Source organism: Anas platyrhynchos, chromosome 1 (genome assembly GCF_047663525.1).
Source record: "Anas platyrhynchos isolate ZD024472 breed Pekin duck chromosome 1, IASCAAS_PekinDuck_T2T, whole genome shotgun sequence".
Taxonomy (NCBI): Eukaryota; Metazoa; Chordata; class Aves; order Anseriformes; family Anatidae; genus Anas; species Anas platyrhynchos.
Window position 1 is genome coordinate 93926044 of NC_092587.1, and position 19359 is coordinate 93945402.

General features: G+C 38.2%; 1 long non-coding RNA gene across 1 annotated transcript; it reads left to right on the top strand.

The window, feature by feature from the left end:
• Positions 1 to 1315: 1315 nt before the first annotated feature.
• Positions 1316 to 9312, top strand: LOC110352363 (uncharacterized). Its single transcript, XR_002401249.4, has 3 exons — positions 1316 to 1964; positions 6171 to 6272; positions 7255 to 9312. It is a non-coding gene; the product is annotated as an uncharacterized lncRNA (long non-coding RNA).
• Positions 9313 to 19359: the final 10047 nt, after the last annotated feature.

Genomic DNA, 19359 nt, shown 5'->3' on the forward strand with positions numbered 1-19359 from the left:
ATTTGTGGGGGAGGGACAAGGCAGTTTCAGGAGCTGGAATGTGATACTTTGGATGATATTTTCAGCAAGAAAATGTAGGTCGTAAACAGAACATCCAGTGAAATGAGAAGAAGGGGGAGTTAAATCTGTCATATGGGACAAGAGTTTTAAGGTCCTGCTTTGAACATAAGTTAGTAACCTAGGAATTGCATAGCGGGTGCACATTATATACTGTACTATATACAGAAGCTTTCTGAGAGGAAGAGTTACTTACAGAAAATGGAGCAGCAAAGCTGACTGTTTGGCAGGGCAATGAGAACACATCTCCCAGGTATGTTGAAGGCCCTTGTATTCCAGATTTGCTTTGAATCAGGCACAGCTGGAAGAATAACCCAGATCTCCTACATCACGGGCAGGGGCTTTATCATCAGGAATTCAAAAGCTGCTGTATTGGTACAAAGTGACCCTCAAATCAGATGTCAGAACTTTGAAGTATTTTCCTAAAATGGCCTATTTTTTTCTGATATTCTGCAAGACATTCAGAAATGACTTGCTGCGGGTTGATTGTTTCACCTGTTGACAGGCGTGGGCTCAAGCTGGGATACACTGAGCAACTCAGGGAATGAAGTGGTTTCAGAAGAAAATGCTTAAATGAAGTGTGTGTAATAACACCAAAGCCTGATTTTTTATTTCTTCTCGGGGCAATCAGGTTTCATCCTGGAGGTGAAGGAGCGGTCTGTTTAAGGAGACAGTCCCATGTAGAAGCAGAGGGAAAAGCTCAGAGGAAGGTTCAGAGGAAGGGAAAAGGCCAGGAAATGACAGGCAATGACCAGTGCCATATGGGACTACGGAGGAGGTGAGCCTCAACAGAGATGCAGAAGGATTTGCATCTTTCATGTCCGTTTCAAGAGGTAAAGCAGCTGGGATGGGAGTAGGCCATTGGCAGGGAGAAGGAGAAGAAAGGAGGCATCACTTATCCTCTCTGTTGTGCAACAGGTGAGGGAAAACAGTCCAAGCAAGAAGAGACAGATGTCTCCAAATGGAACAGTCCTGAGCCATAAAGTTTTCTAAAACCTTGAACTGTTTGTGCAAAGCTGTAGAGAAATCCCAAGTGAAGTGCAATAACTTCAGCTGCCAAACTGGGAGAGGAATTTATACAGGAGGTGCAGGAGGGACTGTGAACCATAGGCTCTGGGGATCCTTCTGCTAACTCCGAGGAAAGGATCTTTATTCCTTTCCTCACTTTTTTTCTCATGATCTCTAAAGCCCCTTGCTTTTGTCCTACATGAACAATTTAATGAGTCATGCAGAAGGAGACCCAAGGAATATTTTTGGGTGCTCTATTGCAATCTCATTGCTTTTGCTGGGAAACTGGAGGGAAAGGATCCCATGCTGAGAGTCAGCATCAGTAAAAGATTCTTGTGTTTTATTTATTTATTTGGTTGTAAAGGCACCTTGGCTAATGCTAGGTGAGGTCTGGGGCTAGGTGTAGCAACAGGGCCGAGAAGCACTGACATCACAGAAAGGTTCAGGAGCGGTGGAGGGTGTGGTGGGTACCAAGTCTGTGTTTGTTTTCAGAGTTGGTATAGTTTTAGATGTATCAGCAAAGTATCACCAGACATCCTTACAGTTACTAGAACTCTAATCTAAGGCTGGCATATACTATAGTGTTAGGCCAGTTACAAACTGGCATTATTTTAATGGCTTAGGCTGGAAGAAGCTCAGGTAAAAAGGGGCATAACAGGCCTAAACAGTGCAAAATTTAGGTCTGGTTGTGCCTGGACCCAAGAAACAGAAAGAGAAACATGACAAACCTTCAAAAGCTGGAGCATGATGAATCTGACTATATTTTATCACTGTATTATTTTAACTCCAGGTGAATAAATTGATGCTGAAATAACATTACATGAGGCATAGGAGATCTGATACCACTAACTGCTCTTTTGCTTTTCAGTGTAGCGGCTTATCTGAGCTTGGTCCCAATGGTAAGTCTGAGGCTCTGGAGACAGCATGGTAAATGGTGTGTGGTATACACAAAGCATGCTGCCAGGTCTGCTTTTTCTTTTTTATGGTGTTTAATTTTTGTATTACCGTAATTGAAAACTGCTTGCATTGTTTCCTGAAACCTAGAGAGGTAAGACAGTTGCCAAAGTAACATCATTTTTACATTTCACCAAGTCACCGTAATGAAATTGCCTTGCCCTTAACATCTTAAAAGAGTAGTGAAATGGAATTTTACTTCTGAGGAGAAAATAAGTGCAGGTTGCAAATAGGACAGGATTTTGTGCCGTTAAATGGATTATACTCCTGTCAGGGTACTCCAGATTTTACAGACACAAATCTGAATTTAACATATGGCCCCAGCCTTAGGCCAGGGTCCTGTTTGAATTATTCCAGGCTTGTACGTAGAAAGCTGTGCTCCAAACATGAATCCAATTACCAGCTGCAGTCAGGCAATTGAACGGCTACAGAAGAAATACTCTAATAGATGGGGGGGAGGGAAAGGGGGGGAGGAGAGGGGAGAGGACTATGATTTGTGTGGTAATCAAGAGGAGAAGGTCAATTGTAATAGAACAGGCTGGTTTAGAAGACAAAGCTAATGCAGGATGCCTTCTACTCTGTTGAGGGATGCTATCAATAGATCTACTGCTTTCATTACAAAAAATGTCACTAACTGACAAGATGAATATAGGCAGGGAAAGAAGGGCTTTTGATGGATCAGGTGATTAAAACCTACACTTTGGATGAGCAATTAACAAACACCAAACTGATGACCTGTACAGGAACTTAAGTGTATGAAGGGAGGAATGAAGAAGGTGCAGCAAGTGCGCACACGCATGCAGCTGTTTTTGATTGATGACCCTGAATAGGCTTCTAAGCATGTTTTGAACTACAGTGGGGTACTGAATAGAACTACCAAAAATGCCTATTGTCCCCTGAAAGTGTATGGTTTTGTTAACTCTGTTACTGCAGTTTGAGCAGCTAGCATTCTGCTTTTCTAGAGGTGACGGGACTAGGAATGAATACCTATTGATCACCCTTTGTATGATGACTGTGCGCAATAGCTGTTCAGAGCCTGGCTTGAAGCATCTGCTGTGTCAGTGCATGAATTGTACATTTCAGCTGCTCATTTACTGACAGCAGCCTGGGCAGCTGACATCCCCCACTCCTAGAAAACTGCTTGCTTTTTTTTTTTTTTCCTCATCTCACGAAATCAGGAGTTATGAAAAAATCTGAAGAAATGTTTTCTGCTAGGATTGAAAAATATCAGCTAACATTCAGTGCATTCCCATACCCTACAGATCACCCTGTAAATCAGACAGAGAAAGTTCTTGGATTCTTATATTTGGTTTACTGCTATTTACATAATCCTATATATGATTCTTGAGGTATGGCAAATGAGCTAAGACTTCCATTGCTTTTAAAATGCTGGCATTTATCAGTTACAAGAATTGATGGTCAAAAAGCCACTAGAGCAGTGAATATGCAGTTTATGGTTTAAATAAATGGTATGGATTTCTGGAAGTATTTCTGGGATTTCAATTATGTCTAACATAATATAAAATGCTGAAATACAATGCTTAAGGAGAACATGGGAAAACTTGCTGGCTTTGTTGTAAACATCTGCATTTTCTTTTTAAGAGAAACAGCTTTTTTTTTTTTTTTTTTTTTTTTTTTAAAGTGGGGCATCAGAAGTTATAATGAAATGTCAAAAGCTATTTATTCTATAAAAGCATATGGTGTTAATGTATCCATCAGTGCTGATAAATCCATCATGGCTTAATCTGTTGTGCTTAGTGTGGTAACAGGACAAGAAACAGCCATCTGCTTACCATATTTGATTGCTGTTTCTTTGCACAAATACAGTCCTGCTTCCAGCACTTAAGAGTGATTAGCTGTAACTTATGGAGCTTGCTGTGGCGTACCCACTGAGTAATTACTGGAGAAAGCAATCGCAAGAGCATCTGAACATGGGGGCAAATTGTTAGCGACTACATTTGTGACAAGTTTAAGGTCTAACAAATCTTCCTACACATGCGCCATAAGGGAAAGAAATACAGGGCAGAGCACAGTCTGTAAAGGACGGGGATGTCTATTAGAGATATTTTCCAAAGCCTACCCCACAAAAGCTTGAAAAGCCTGATTTCCTTCCCTTCCAAGCCCTCAAGGCAAAACAGTCCTTGATTAAAAAAAAGGGGGGAGTTTTTTAATTGCTCTTTCTCTCACATTTGGAGCTTGGTAATTTATTTTTCCAGTAGCTGCACTGGATCAGGGATGGAGCTTTACACTGCACCTCCCTCACCAGGCAGCCATGGAGCTGGTGTGTTGGCAAGAGCTGAGGCATGGGCAAAGTAAAAGCTCCTGTCCCGCTGCTTTAATAGGTTATTTTATTTAGCATGTCAAATGGGGCTAGTTCTCCAAAGTGTTTTTTAGAATGGTTAGTTTGGAGAGACCTACTCCCAGAACATAACCTCCCTGAATCCCTGCCCTGTCCTGGGATTTCATTCAGCCAAATGTTTGTTTACACAGGGGCAAATTAAATGTATGATGAAAGAGAATTCAGTTAGAAGAATAACCCAAGATATTCAGAACAAGTCCAGTGTGCCTCCTCAAGCACCAATTTTGTCCTATTTTAAGTTCTTAAGTAGGCTTTGAGGTTTTCTTAGAACTACTTACGGTACTTAGAGCAATTTTATTTTTGATTGCCTATAACTATTACCCTTCTTCTTTTGCAGCATTATACTACCTTTTCTCCCCACCACCAATGACCCCAACTCTTCTTACCCACTCTACCACCCCTCCCCCTCCCCCAACTTGCTCTAAGGGAAAATTAACGTGAAATTTTATCTCGCCTGTCACTGGGCTTTCCTCCAAAAAAAGACTTAACTATGACTTTAGAATTGCATTGGCCTGACACAAAAATTAATTTATCTTAAATGCATGTTGTAGCTCTCTGAAGTGCTTTAGAATACATGAAAGATTCTTGATGTTGTACAACTACTGTAAATGTATTTTACTTGCTCTGGTGAGGGTTGGCTGTATCTCAAGGTTGTGCTCTCAGTGGTCATTGAAATGGAGACTTCTTCCTGAAGAAGAAGCAATCTACTTCAACCAAACAACAAAGCTGTTAGAGCTGCAGCCGTGTTTGAGGGGACTGCCCTCATGGGTTTTTGAGAAATAAGGTTGTTTGCAGAGCACAGTGAGGTTGAGATCCTACCTGTTGTGCAGTTATGCCCATGCCAAGTGTCTTTCAAGATGGTGACTAAGATTTTCCCTGGTGCTGTGTAGCCGGCTCCATGCCCCAGCACACTTCAGTCAAAACTCCAAAAGGGTGGTTAAACTCAAAAAAAAAAAAAAAAAAAAGACTGCCTTTTCATAACAGGAACAATTCAAAGTGACTGGGTAAAATGGAGAAGAAAAGAAGAAAAGTCAAAAAGAAGAGATATTTTAAACAAATCTTCCTTTGTTTGTTTCCTCCTTCCTGGAAGGGTTCTTGATGTCAATTTTCAGCCCATTTAGTTACAGCAAACTCAGTGTAGTCCCTCTCTGCTTCCTAGGGTAATTTTTTGCCCCCCTGAGGAGGTTTGGCTCCTCTCAACTGCAGTTGCTGGCCCCTGGAACCTTTGCAGTGTCCCTTGCGCTCACCATCCCCTCCAACATGACAGCACTCATCTATGCAGATGTGCTCAGCTTCTCCCCAGGAAAAGACACAATTTTCCTTTTCCCTTCTGAAGGGAGGAACACAGTTTGTGGGCACAGTTGAGCAGACAAATATATGAGATAACTGAGATTTCATGAGTAGGTCTCTTTTGTACCTGTTCTTCAGCAGAAGGAGACCATCCAGGCTCAAATGTTGGCTACCTCTTGGGGACAAAGCAACTGGTCAGCTTGTATGCAAGCATCTCCAGGGGTGCAGCTGTGCAGTGTCAGTGCAACTCCAGAATTTCAAGGCTGGCACAAACATGTTCCACATATCCCTTTGAAAATATCTCAAGAGGAAGATGGTTGGTCTTAGCTTAATGTCTGCTACAAGACCAATTAAAAAAATAATAAATGGGAAGACCTATTAGAGTAGGCTGTGGCAATAATGGATGTGACTATTCCAGAGTAGCCATATCCCTTTAAATCTATTTCATGCAGCAGCATATGCTCATTTTAAGTATTTTTCTGCTTCATACATTTTATTTCAGGGAAGATTTAATCCACTTTACATATATGGTGACAGAATTCTTATGTAATCTAGAAGAAATGGGAAGATGCTTACTCCAAGCTAGTCCTCATTCTGTTTTATGGTAAGTACTTTTTCATTCAAAGTAGTTGTGTTTTCTTTCCATGCCATAACTTTGCAGTACGAATTCTATCTTTGCTTTAAGAGCTGAGGTCACCAATATAGAGTGATTGTTTTGTTGCTCTTTACCATCACTAAGAAGCGGTGACTTTGCTGCTGCTGTTGACTGGATTTGTGCCAGAGCCATACAGCAAATTAAATATTATATATCTCCCATATAACCCCTGGCTAATTTAGATCCAATGTAATTGCTTTTAGAGTAATTGATTTACATCTATAGCCAATATTTCCATGTGTCTTTTGTTGTTTTAATTATCTAATGATCTGATTGTGCAAGCAATACAGGATAAAGACTTCATGTTTATTTGCTTTTGCATCACAGAAAGTCAACAATTTGAAAAGCAGAGATTTGCAGTCCAAATTACATAGGACCTTTAACCTGGCCATCAATTTGGCCTGCACAAATCAACATCACCATGCATTTTTATGTACATACATTACATATAAGAAACATCCTCTATTGTGCTTCAAGTGCACTCAAGCTCCCTAATTTATGTGATCAAAGGATTTGCCTTTTGTCAAGGAATGAATTTGTGTATTATTTTATTAAGGAAAAAGCAAAACTGAGGAAAGACTGGTGTTTTCATTTTGTTTTGTTTTTCTTTCCGGTACTACGAGTGATTTGAAGTTGTTTGACCATGGTGGTAGTGATGGTGGGGTTATGATTGTTTTTGTTTGTCTGCTTTTAAAGTCTGATTATTGTGTTTGAGAACAGAGAACACAATAGCCAATTCTTAACTGATTACTTCAGATAGTTCATTCTTATTAAGTTGTAACACAGCAAGTTAGTGTCTGTGCCACACCTCTTTTGCTTCATTTTTCAGTTATAGTTTACGAGCTATGGGGGGATGAGAGGTGATACAGTTTTATCATCAGTGCTGGCTGCAGGATCTGCCTGTGATGAAAGGTGGAAATTGTGTCATCAGCAGGAACAAGAGGGTGGGAGTCCGCCTGCAGGTCAGTGTCCTGATAATGATGTCAGCTGAAGATGAGAGGGCAAAAAGCTGCTCGTGCCTTTGTGGAAACCAGAGTTAGAGCGGACTGATATCCACAGCATGGGGAAACTGGAGACGCAAAAGAGGACACTTGGGATGAGAGAAGGGATGAAGATGATGCCAAAAACTTCTGTGAGAGGCATGAACTAAGCGGAAAAAAAATGCTGTGATGCTCTGGGATATCAAAAGGACTGAAGAGGCTGTGTTCCCTCAAGCACCTTGTCAATAATAATATCTGAAATAATATAAATTTTCACTGCATTGGAACTGATTGGAATATTTATTCAACAAACATTTCTGGAGAGGATAGGTAAGGCATCTGCTCCCAGCAATATTCTAAGCAATATTTCTTTATTGCTGGAACATGGGAACAAGAATAAGCTTCTGGTAATTCTGAACGATTAGAGGATGTATGAGGGCAAAATAAGGTTTCTGCAGATCACTTCTGCTACATAAGAAATCTAATACTATTTCTCTTCTTGCTCTGCCCCTATAGTTTTCTGACTTTTGCACAGAAAGAAAGATATAAGTGTAGTTTATGCCAATATTGAACCTTTCACAACAGTCCAATGCAGGTTTTCCAGAGATGGTCTGTAGCCTTGCTACTGTTTAATTAATTCTTTGGCCTTTTAAGTACCTGCTTGTAAGTAGATTTACTATCTAGAACTTCCTTCTCTATCCTATACGGTGCCCCTGCCTGATAATTATATACATATTGCCACTTACTTTATTGGTGTTGAACTAGCTATAGCCTTTAGTTATATTATTATCTTGGTAAATACTTTTTTTTTTTTTTTGGCTGTGTCCCATTGTTGTATATTGTGCGTGTGTGTGTGTGTATATATATATATATATTTTACAAGCTTTAAAAACTACTTCCATAACTGTAAAATCCATGAACCCTAGAGTCTGAAATAGTTACATAGTGCTTTGAAAAAAGTTACTCTCATTTTATAGTCATTTGTCAGGTAATCAATTTAAAGGACTAGTATACTGCCTATTTAATGTGTAGGTGTAACTCCTATAAGCATTAATAAGATTTACATTTCCTACTTACTGGAGACTCTATTCTTTAATTCTCATTCTTTCAGTACATAGGTTACAGTAGCCTGGTGCAGGGTAAAATACTACAGTATATTTGCAAGAATTTTCAATATTCCATTTTACCTGCTTTGCCCTAAAATTTATTTTAGTCTGAGAAGTGAAACATAGATGTGATAAAAATCAATAATTTTATTTCCTAATAACATGTTAAAAAATAATATGGCACCCTCCCTGGGTTTTACTTCATGACTAATATATTGAGAAGGACATAAATCTGACTCTCTGCATTGATTACCCACCCTGGGGAAAAAGACTCAGTGGATTAAAATTCTGACATGTGGAGTCAGGGCCATTCCTGAGGGAGCTGCTGTCAGAGCAACTGTCCAGGCACATGAGAAGATGGCAAGTTATAAGAAGAGGTGGGGCATATGGTGTCCAAAGAAGGGTGAGTAACCAAAGAACTGCAAACCACAATCCAAGACCTGTGGGTATACCAAAACCAAAGCTCCAACAGTTTAAAGAAGGAAAAATAAAAATTTAACGAAGTCTTAAAAATCCTGGATTAAAGAGATTGAATTTCACCCTGCAGCAAGTGGGCATGTTGTTTGTCTCTGCTGTCTTGCATCAGTGTTGAAATTGGTCCAGGCATCTGGAGGCTACTACATTATTCAATTTTCCTAAATTTTATATATGTATAAATGTACTTATATATATTAATATATATTAATTATACATATGCATTAAACAAGTGGCAACCTTGTTTTCTTCCATAGTGATCAAAATCTTCTGTATTTCTGCTGCACTTTTGCATAGACGAGTTTCTTTTGGGAGACAGAGATTTAGGCAGATATTTTGGGTATAAGTGTGTGGAAAGAAACAGCAAAGTGAGTTTAGTTGCTGTTAAAATTGTAAAGAGGCAATACTAAGACTTCGAAAAATCTGCCACATACGTAATGCTAATAAGTTTAGAGCTTTCTACAGACTCCATTTAGGACAACATGCTTGTAAGGACCATCAGACTCTACCAATGAAAATTCTTTGAAAGCCATAACATTTTTATAGTATAACAATTCCACAGTCATATTCAGGCATTCTTATTTAATATCACATATGGTAGTAGCTTGCTTTTCTTTTGGTTCACAAAGAAAAAATATGCATTTACTAGCAAACTCTCCATCCTTGCCTTGGAGCTTGACTGATCATTTCTTTCATCAGAGGTCATGTGTGCTTCTAAAAATGAAACCTGTGTGGCCACTGTTTGTTCAGTTGTTGCATATTAGCTCCTCAGTGGTTAAAAAGATCTGAACAAATAAGAGGGCTTACCCTACATTATATTACCCTTTATTAGTAGGAAATTGAAGTCTTGAGATTATTATTAAGCCTCAGTCACTGAAGGCTACCCATAGTCTGATAAAGACCTTTCAAACTGACCCTTGATCAAGCTGCATTAGGAGGATTTTACCCTTGTTACTAATTAAATAAACAGTTCTGATGGTATTATTCTTCCTCATAGCCATTTCATGACATCAGCTCTCTGTTGCACCCACGGACAAAGAGAATCATGTTCCTCTTTGAGATGCAATGGTATATTAAGGGCCTGACACTGGGCCATCCAGTGGTCGGCTGCCCTGTTATGTTTAACACGCTGGTGTATCAGGTGTCAAAGGGCTTCTCATTGAAGTTCAGGGAATAAAGACAAGGTTTCCATTAAAATAGAAACTTCACAGATTTCATTTTTCAGATGGAAGAAAGGCAATTTAATTTCTACCTTGGTGTGCCACAGAATACAGAAAGGAGCGGCTTGGTGAGGCAGAGGCACAGGCATCAACAAAGAGGTATTTGGTTAATTTTGGTGCCTTTCTGTTACATCATTTACCTTTTATTAAGACTGTATCTTTGCAGATAAGTTTCTTCACTTCAAGGTAGGCATAAAATTAAGGTAATGAACCCCTAAAATTCTGCAGTGCTTCAGATGTAAATTTCATTTTGAAAGGCATCATCTCTGTGCCAATGTGACCTAAAAGTAAATTAATTCCAAACAGACTGTTATTTTCTGGGAAAAATTCATCTGTACTTTAAACAAATAGAGTTTGCTGGAAACAAAACAGAGATGGATCTGAGGTTTATTTTGTTTTTCTGGTTTTGAGTGCATGAAGGAAGCCCTATGGTTTACATGGAGCTACAGTCAGATCATAAGGTCCAGCCTGGATAACAGAAATTCTTGTCACTCATAGGATGACATGAAGAATCACCCCATCGTTCTGCTACTGACTCTGCCGCCTTCCAGTTCAGATGATGGAGAACATACGAGCAGGAGCCAGAAAAATAGATGTGTGTATAATCAAAACAAATATCCACTTCTTTCCAACATTATTAGTTTATCTCCATGATACGATGTACTATTGGGGAAAACGTAGGTGAGGGACTTGGTTCTCCAAGCATGGAAGACCTGACTTCAGCTTTGATTTTCTGATTTATTCAGAAGAATAGAAACACCGCTTAGCTAACTGAGAAGGAGGTATTATATATTTGTTTGGTCATTTCACATAACAGTATAATTATGACTTAACCCTATTTGAATTAGAATGCATTTTTAAAAAAATCAATTGGAATATTAAAATTTCTAGCAAACAAACAAACGTGTTTACAGCTGTTGGAAACTTGATCCAGTGGTTATCTTCATTGTTGAAAAGAATTTAACTTATTTTTTTGATCTTATTTCATTAGGTTCACACAATTGTTATTCTTTTACTTTATAAGTTACAGACTGTAAGCATTCTCCTCAAATAAATTTCTGATCCTCATGAGTGTATATGCAGCCTGGATGCCCCGTCTTTCCCTCTTTCCTATTTCTATGAATGTGTACACATAAGCCCCTCTAGCAGGAGGGCTGTGAGTAGAGGTCAGTGAGCTCTACTCCTGCATTGGAGTCACCCTCCTCAACGCCTCCTTTTGCAGTAACCCACAGCATGAGAGAGGGCAGAGACTCTCTGCCTGCTTTTCCGTTTCCAGCATGCTCATCTTAGCCATTAAATTTACAGGATCACAAAATGCATTTTTCAAAGCAGTGGGCACCACATAGGAATTGTAATGTTTTAAACTTCTCTGTGAAAGATGGATTTCCTGAAAAATTACTAACAATCTATAAATCTTTATAAAAACAGGATCAATTCTGAAGTAACTCCATTTATTTTATTGCTCGTATGTGTCACAGTGGCTTTTGATGACATAGAAACTTGAATTTCAAGACAAATATTGTTTGTCAAACCCTATAAATTGTCATTAGCATGGCTTGGAAATTTTTCTTTGAAGTGCCTCTTATTAGAAAATGAAATCTTGTGGAAAGCAAAATATTTTGTAGGAAAGTTAACTTAGATCAATCTTTTCTGCAGGAGAATGGATGAGAAGAGTAAGCATGATGGCTTTGATTTCAGTATTTCTGCAATCAACATGTCATTTCTCGGGTCTTTGGTTACCATTTTTATAGTATATAGCTTTATTAAGACTTAAAAATTGAAAAAATAAATTCAAAATTTATAAAAGCAAAATTCATATCAGACCTAAATATGTTTGTTGTTTTTGTTTGTTTGGGTTTCCATTTTGCAACAGGAAGTTCTAAAAAGAAAATCACATAAAATGCTCTTCTTGGAAATCTTCAGTTCCTTAATCTGTTGAAGTTTTGACGTTCGCTTTTGCTTGAGGCTACAGTGAGGCTGAGAAACTTGGTTTTGCAACCTGCTAGCTGGGAAAATGAGACACAAGAAGGGAGCTAGCTCAAATGTGTATAATGTGGACATCAGAGAGAAGACTTGCATGAGCCTCACAGCACGGTGAACCTGAGCCTCTGCTCATTTGTGGGTGGCACTACACAGATTATTTTGGAGCCTCTGCATGAGGCTAAGTATACCTATACAGTGTATGAGATTGCTTCCTTGGGTTTTCAAGAGATCAAAGAAGCTTCAGGTAAGAGAAAAGAAAGAATTGCTTCCTATGGATCCAGTATAGAAAAATTAAGGTTATACTTATGCTCATAGGAAATTTACAGATGAACTCATGATTAACCCAGTTTTCATTCTGTTCTAATCAATTTTTAAATCAATGTTAACCTTCTTCTTGGAGGCATATATACCTTTGCATCTTTTTAGGCAAATACATCGTTTTCAGTTTTTGTTTGTTCATTCATTTGTTTTCCCCGTTGTTCTACTAGGATAATGATTTCTTCAGAAGAATCAGCATTCATTCATTCATAATTACCAAACCATGGCATCTGAGATACTGCTGCAATGATTTTTCTGAATACAAGTTGCCCTTTGAATAGCAACTGTCGTAATTGTGTACTGATTCAAGTAATAAATGGTATGAAAATACCTTCTCTAGAGGCATCCCGTTTTGACAAGAATCATCAGTGTATATTTTTCCCGAGCTTAAGACTGAGCACATAGGTTATGTCAGAATAGTACATAAATTCTTGCTACGTTATACAGTGTCATGGTATAATGTCATATAGGTTGTACTTAGATTTCATAAATGTCAGACTCTGTCACAGTGGTGAAAACAGTGGCCTTGTCCCAGGACAGCCTGTGCATTTTTTTTTTTTTTATTATCCGCCCCCCCCCCCCCCCTTCCCCCATGTATTTCCCATGTATTTATTCTTTCTTCTCTCCTTCATGCAAAGGAATCCCTCTCTTGACCCATTGACCTTGCAGCCTCAGAGGCATATGCACGTATGACACATCCTACTACTGCAAAATTTGGTGCCCTCTATGTAAATTCTACTTAAAATACAGCTGTGCTGTGAGTTGATATGACTGATGAGATGTTGTGAAGCAAGAATAAATCATAACAAGGTAGTTATAAGGGATGGGAGAACATAAATAAATCAAAGAGATATTAAAGCATTCTTTGGCCATAATATTTACAGAGATTGAAAGATAGAGGGAACATTGTTGGAATTATTTTTTGTTTTGGTGTTTTTTGTTGTTGTTGTTTGTTTGTTTGTTTGTTTGTTTTACTCCTTGTGTAAGTTGTGAAACTGTCTTCCAAGAAAACCTCATGTATTAGGTTGTGGTGTTTGAGAGAGTTCAGTAGTGCTCTTCCATGTCATTCTTTAGCAATGTGTTCAAACATTTGGTCTAGAGCACAATTCGCTGTATGTCATAGGCAAGGAAGAAATCTCTGTTTTTTAATAAGATTTGCTCCTATTGCAAAGCTCCTAGAATGGCACCTACTGTACAGAAGCATTAATCCTTTCTGTATAATTGCAGACATTTTATGTAGTATGAAGAACGGGTTGTATGGATCTGGATTCTTTGGCTTGAGCCAATGCCTAATTCAGGAGGAAGCCTACTGCAACTGTTGAGAAGTCGTTGCCTGGAAATTTTGTATTACTTCACATTGAGGTCTTCTCTTCCTTAACCGTAGCACTTCAGAAAGCACAAGGTATGGAAAAGATGACACACATTTATAGCAGTTACCCAAATACAATATTTGTTTTACTTGCATATCTCAAGGGTAAGGGCATTTCTAAGAATAGTCTTCTGTCTCCTCTTTCGTGCTATGGTAGATCAGTAACTGTCCTAAATTTCCTTTTCATGTTTAGCTTTTTAAAGTATCTATGCTCAAATTTAGTAGAAAAAAAAATATAATATAGGAGTTTTTTTATTAAGCAGGTGTTTGTTGGTTAATGTGTAGATATTTTTGAGGTCTCTTCCAACCTAGAAATTCTGTGGTTCTGTGATATATATGTGTATAAATACATATATCCACATAAATATATATGTATGTGCATATGTATCTATCTGCTCTCCCCCCCCCCCCCACAAATGTGTGTATATGTCACTAAAAAACATGCAGTAGGTGGGTGGAAAGCATGGTTCAATAACTTCAGTAGCTTAATCATTGTTTTCTCCTTATCCCTGCTCAGATCGTGGATTTCTGATTTTGTCTGTTTTCTTGTATAATGACATTGCCTTTTGCCATCTGTTGATTTGACTCTGTTCCCAGCTAAATCATTTGGGGAAATAATTTGGATATTCTCATATTGCTTGTGTTATAGAAGAAATTGAAAGAAAGAGAAATTGCATTAGTTATGTGGCTGTTTACTTCCCTGCACGACTCTATGGTTTCTTCTTTACAGGAAGATTCCAGTCATTACATTATACATTTTTAGCTTTTTGGAGCAATGACAAAATAAAATTTTATATTTCATAAATACAAAGATTATACTTTCCAGAGAAGCTTATTCAGGTTTTCTTTCCAAAATCAAATGCTGTCTTTAAACTATGATGCTTAAAATGATGCTTAAGGATTTTATTTGATGTTTTCAGCTACTGAGGTTGGATTAACAAGATGCTTAAATAATAGGAGAAGGAAAATCTCTTGTGTGTATATATATATTTATACAAAAACTAGTTGGCAGTTGCAAAGTAGACCGTATGTTTTGAATTACTTTCATTGCCTGTAACTGTACTTTATTGGTTTCATTTACTTATTGTATTGGCCTTGGTGCACTGATACTGTGTGGAGACACATACTAAGTGGTGACTGACAGATGTTTTAATGCCCTGATTCAATAGCATATTTTGACACATGCTGATGACTGTTCAGGTGAAAGTCAAGTAGGTTAAAGCACTGCCTTGAATGGAATGAAGCATGTGCTTACATGCTTTCCTGAATCACGGTCAAAATAATATTCCCTCAAGGTAAACCAAATGCGTTCCTCGTTATTTTAGCAGTGAAAAATGTAGTTATCTAAGCTTAATCATTCTGTGTCTGAGTGACTTCATTTTATTCATAACAAAATAACTTTTCCAAAAATTATTGCTATTGGAAGGAGGACAAAGTATTTGTAACAGGTCTTTGATCAGTCCTGAACAAAACATAAGCAGAAACATTAAAAAGAATGACTTTCTCAATGAAGTTGCTATGGAAATATCAATAAGCAAGGAAGTAAATTAAATGATTTTGTTAGCACCTTTTGTTACTGTAGTTCTTTCCTGGCTGCATATGCAAAAGAATATATCCAGAACATCTTAATTTTATGGTATTGACTGTCACTTGAACTTACAAAATGGCCATTAGATCAGTAGGTCTGCCATGGAAGAGGCAATCTTCTTTCTGTTCTTAGAAGGAGAGACTGAAAATCAGCAGTCTCTCTTCAGAAAAACTATACCACAGCAGAGATCTCCCTTCCTGAGAATGAGTGGTGCTAAGGGATGCTCGGAGGCAACCCTCAGGTCTGGTCCCACCACTGTGGTGGCAGGCCTTTATTTCGGCCTGCCAGTGATGCCCAGCCTGGAGGGTTTTAATTGCTGGCAGTGACTGCCCTTTTGTTTTTATGTATTCCTTTTCTCAGTGTGCCTTCCATTATGGCTTGTTGGCAGCTCTGAAATGCTCATAGTTCCAGCCGTGATTGCTTTCATAAGAGTCATGAGAGAGTGCACCTTTAATATTATCTGCACTGTAGGTAGAAAGCAATAGTTATCGTTGGCAGCATGCCAGTGAATAGAAAGTGACATTTTAAATGGACACTACTGGTGCATCAAGCAGATGAAATTAAAGGGAGGCTGTGACAGCTAATGAAAGGCTGGTATGGGAAATGTCCAGGGTGAATGTGTTGTTTACCGGCAAGTATACCTGATTGGATGGGGATACAGCTGATTGCAATTCACAGTGGGAATAAGGAGCTATTGCGTGACAAATGCAGCTCTCCCAGGATGCAGTTAGTTAGTCCTCGCCTGTGGAGATTCGTAGGTTAAGCAACATCATCTGAAGTGCCATCAGAAGTGACTGGTGTTTCTTTGGCTGAAAAAGAAATTTTTGCTGCTTCACATGGGGAAAACAGCCTTTTGCAAATTATTTCCGGATGTTAATAGAGAAAATGGACAAACACAGAGAGCAGTGTTTTGTTTTTTTTTTTTTTAAAAAAAAAAAAAAAGGAAAGCAACTTGGTATCTTACCTTCATTTAAAAGGTCTTTTTAAAAACAAATTATTTAATTAAAAGTCACCATAATAATCACTCTTAAAATCATACAATAAGTTAACTGCGTTTGCAGAACTTATATCACTTGCCAGCAACTGCTAAAAGTAGTTTATAGAAGAAATGTTTCAAATTTTAAAACATTAAGGAATCTACATGGGCATTTGAACAAATCCTATGTGCCAAGTTCTAGTCCCTGTGAAGTGACTGGGGCTTTAAACATTGGCCTCAGTGTGAACAGGAATTGGATCAAATTGACTCTCCAATGATAGACCACTTCATTCAGCAATGTACTGACAACTATTAGTCAGTTTTGAACACACCTATTTTTACAGATATTTATAAAAATGATTTTGAGAAAGGTCAGAAAAATTCAACATAAAAATTTAAAATAGAACTTATATTTATTGTAGCCCCTCTGCATTTGTTTTTCAGACTTTTCAAGTGAATGTAGTAGGTTTTTTGGTTGTTTCTGAGACCATTTATATATAATCACAGGTCAGCGTTAAAATAGCAAGAACGAAGGAAAGGAAGGATTTCAAAAAATTTCAAGCACAGCTGGCATTTCAAAGCTGATTTCAAGCCAGAGTTCCCAGCACACAGATTCAGGCTGGATCTGCAAAGGTATTTAGCAAATGTTAGGAATGAAGACTAAGTGTGTTCTAGCATTTTTGAGTGCTAAAATAAATACCGTTGCACTTCATGAGTTCTCTAAGAGCATCTGCTAAGAAAGAAGGTGCAATTTAAAAATTGCCCTGCTTGTTACTGTTTTTGGGGTGAGCATTTGTGTGTTTTCTTATGTGTACATACATAAAACATAAATTATATTTTGTTCTCAGTTGGAAAATCTACAATTATTTTAGATGTACAGCTTTGTCATTTCTTTACACAGTGGATTAAGCCAGGTAGTTGATTCAGCAGTATTGTTTTTTTTTTTCATTGACATAAGTTTCATTCTTCCTTTGTGGAGCTGCAGGGCTGGCAGATGTTAAGCTGCTGGGATGCTGTGTGTTCCTAAAAATAAATAAATAAATAAAAATTACTCAAAGAAAATCCATATCTGTGGCATTACAAGAATCCTGTGTGGTTATATTTATCACTGTTTCAAACTGTAACGCATTAGTGGCAACTATAGGAAGATCTAAAATAGAGACAATGATGTTAAAAGCTCATGAAATATAGCTATCACTAACAGTGACAGGATTGATTCAAGGCATGATGTGAAAGGATTTGCAGGTATGTTCTTATTTTCAAGCAGCTTCATTCTTCTCAACAGGGACATTTTGCTACTGAATTATTTAGGATCAAGTTGTTTGTTGTGATTGAAAATTTCAAATTTAGAAACCAGAAGGCCAACAAAAATGAAAAACTGTAACTTCAGAATAAGTGAGGATTTGAGTCTGCAATTGAGTCCTCATCTTGCCTATTTCCTTGCTTGTAAAACTCATGAGCACAGCTGGCACTCAGAAGGTACTGTAAGACTGATGATTTAGATTTCCCAGCCTTACAGATGACTTTCCTTGCAAAGGGCAGGTGTTGAGACTAGTAGTCACCACATACTGTTTATCTGGAGCACTGAGAAGAAATCCCTTCTTGATTTCCTACAACCTCATTTTTCCCTGACTTGATAATACAGTTGGATTTGATGATCTCAAAGGTCTTTTTCCAACCCAAGTGATTTAAGTATTCTTTGATTCAAATTGGTTCCTGAAAGCAGAGGGGGAAAATGCCAAACCCGAAGCTGATTCCTGGGCCTGGCAAAGGCTGATGATGCTATCCCAAGGGCTGCTGTGAAGGGAAGGAAATCCCTGCTCCCTGGGAAAGGGAAGGCTACAGGACAAGATTTAGGGATGTGTTTGTGGGGAAAGCGGATATGGGCTTGAAGATACAGTTTTCTCTAGTTGCGTGGTGACCACAGGGCAGAGGACAAGACAAATCAATAGATGTGAAGATTCAAATCTGAATTATCACTATATCTTAACAACCAGCAAAGAATTTAAAGGCATCCTTCAAAAGGACCAGTGTCCTTTGCAGTGGACTGCACTGAGGGTCACCCAGCTGAGCTCTAGGATGTATTTGGGGCTCAGAGTTCCCATCATGGTACAGACTGCAGCTCCATGGTGTGGGATTTTTTGCTTCTGTCACACACAAACTGTTGAGTTGTTTTCAAATGAAGATGGATTTCTGGGACTAATTTCTAGTCACTTGACATTTTTAACAGAGAGCTAAAAGATTAAGGTCTTGTTAAAGGCAAACAAAATTCTTCTTGATGTATGCCTTGGGATTTGGGAGCCATGCAGGGTGATGAGGTGTCACTTGTCTACAGTATTTCAGGAAACATATAGGGTGATGAAAAAGTGCAATGCAAGCATTTTACTGGTACAAAACTGTTTTTTCATTTACAGAAAAACAGCAACTTGCTCTGGAAACTGCCAAATATGAGTCCAAACTTCTGCAGTAGCATAACACTTCAAACTGAAATTTTAATGGTATTTTTGCTATGTTTCCTAAGGATGTAGAAGACCAAAGACAACAGGATGACATGGAAAGTGAACAGGTTGAAAACTTATTCTTAGCAGAAAGATTGTACAAATTCAGTTTAATTTAATTTAGAGGACCAGGAACATATACAATGAGCAGAAGTTATAAATTTGTTTTCAGGCAAGCCAGGTAGAAGTTGTTTTCCTTTGCTTTCATTGTATAGAAACCTGAGATGCTTTCTGAGCATACATAACAAATTGAAAGTATGCATGCTTATATACAGTCTGCAGAGACTTATGCTACTATTCTAACTGCATAAAATGTTTGAGGTTGGATGTTGCAGTTGGAAAATGTCTGTGAGTTGCAGGGGGCAGGTAAATAATTATCTGGGAAAAGTAATGTGAACCATCTACTCAGAACACTTGGATTGCATTTCTTGCATTTTTCAAATGTATGCCTTTCCATGTGTATGTATGTTCACTTCTCAAATCCAAAATCCTTTAGTTCAGAGGTAGTGTGTGCTTTTTGATGA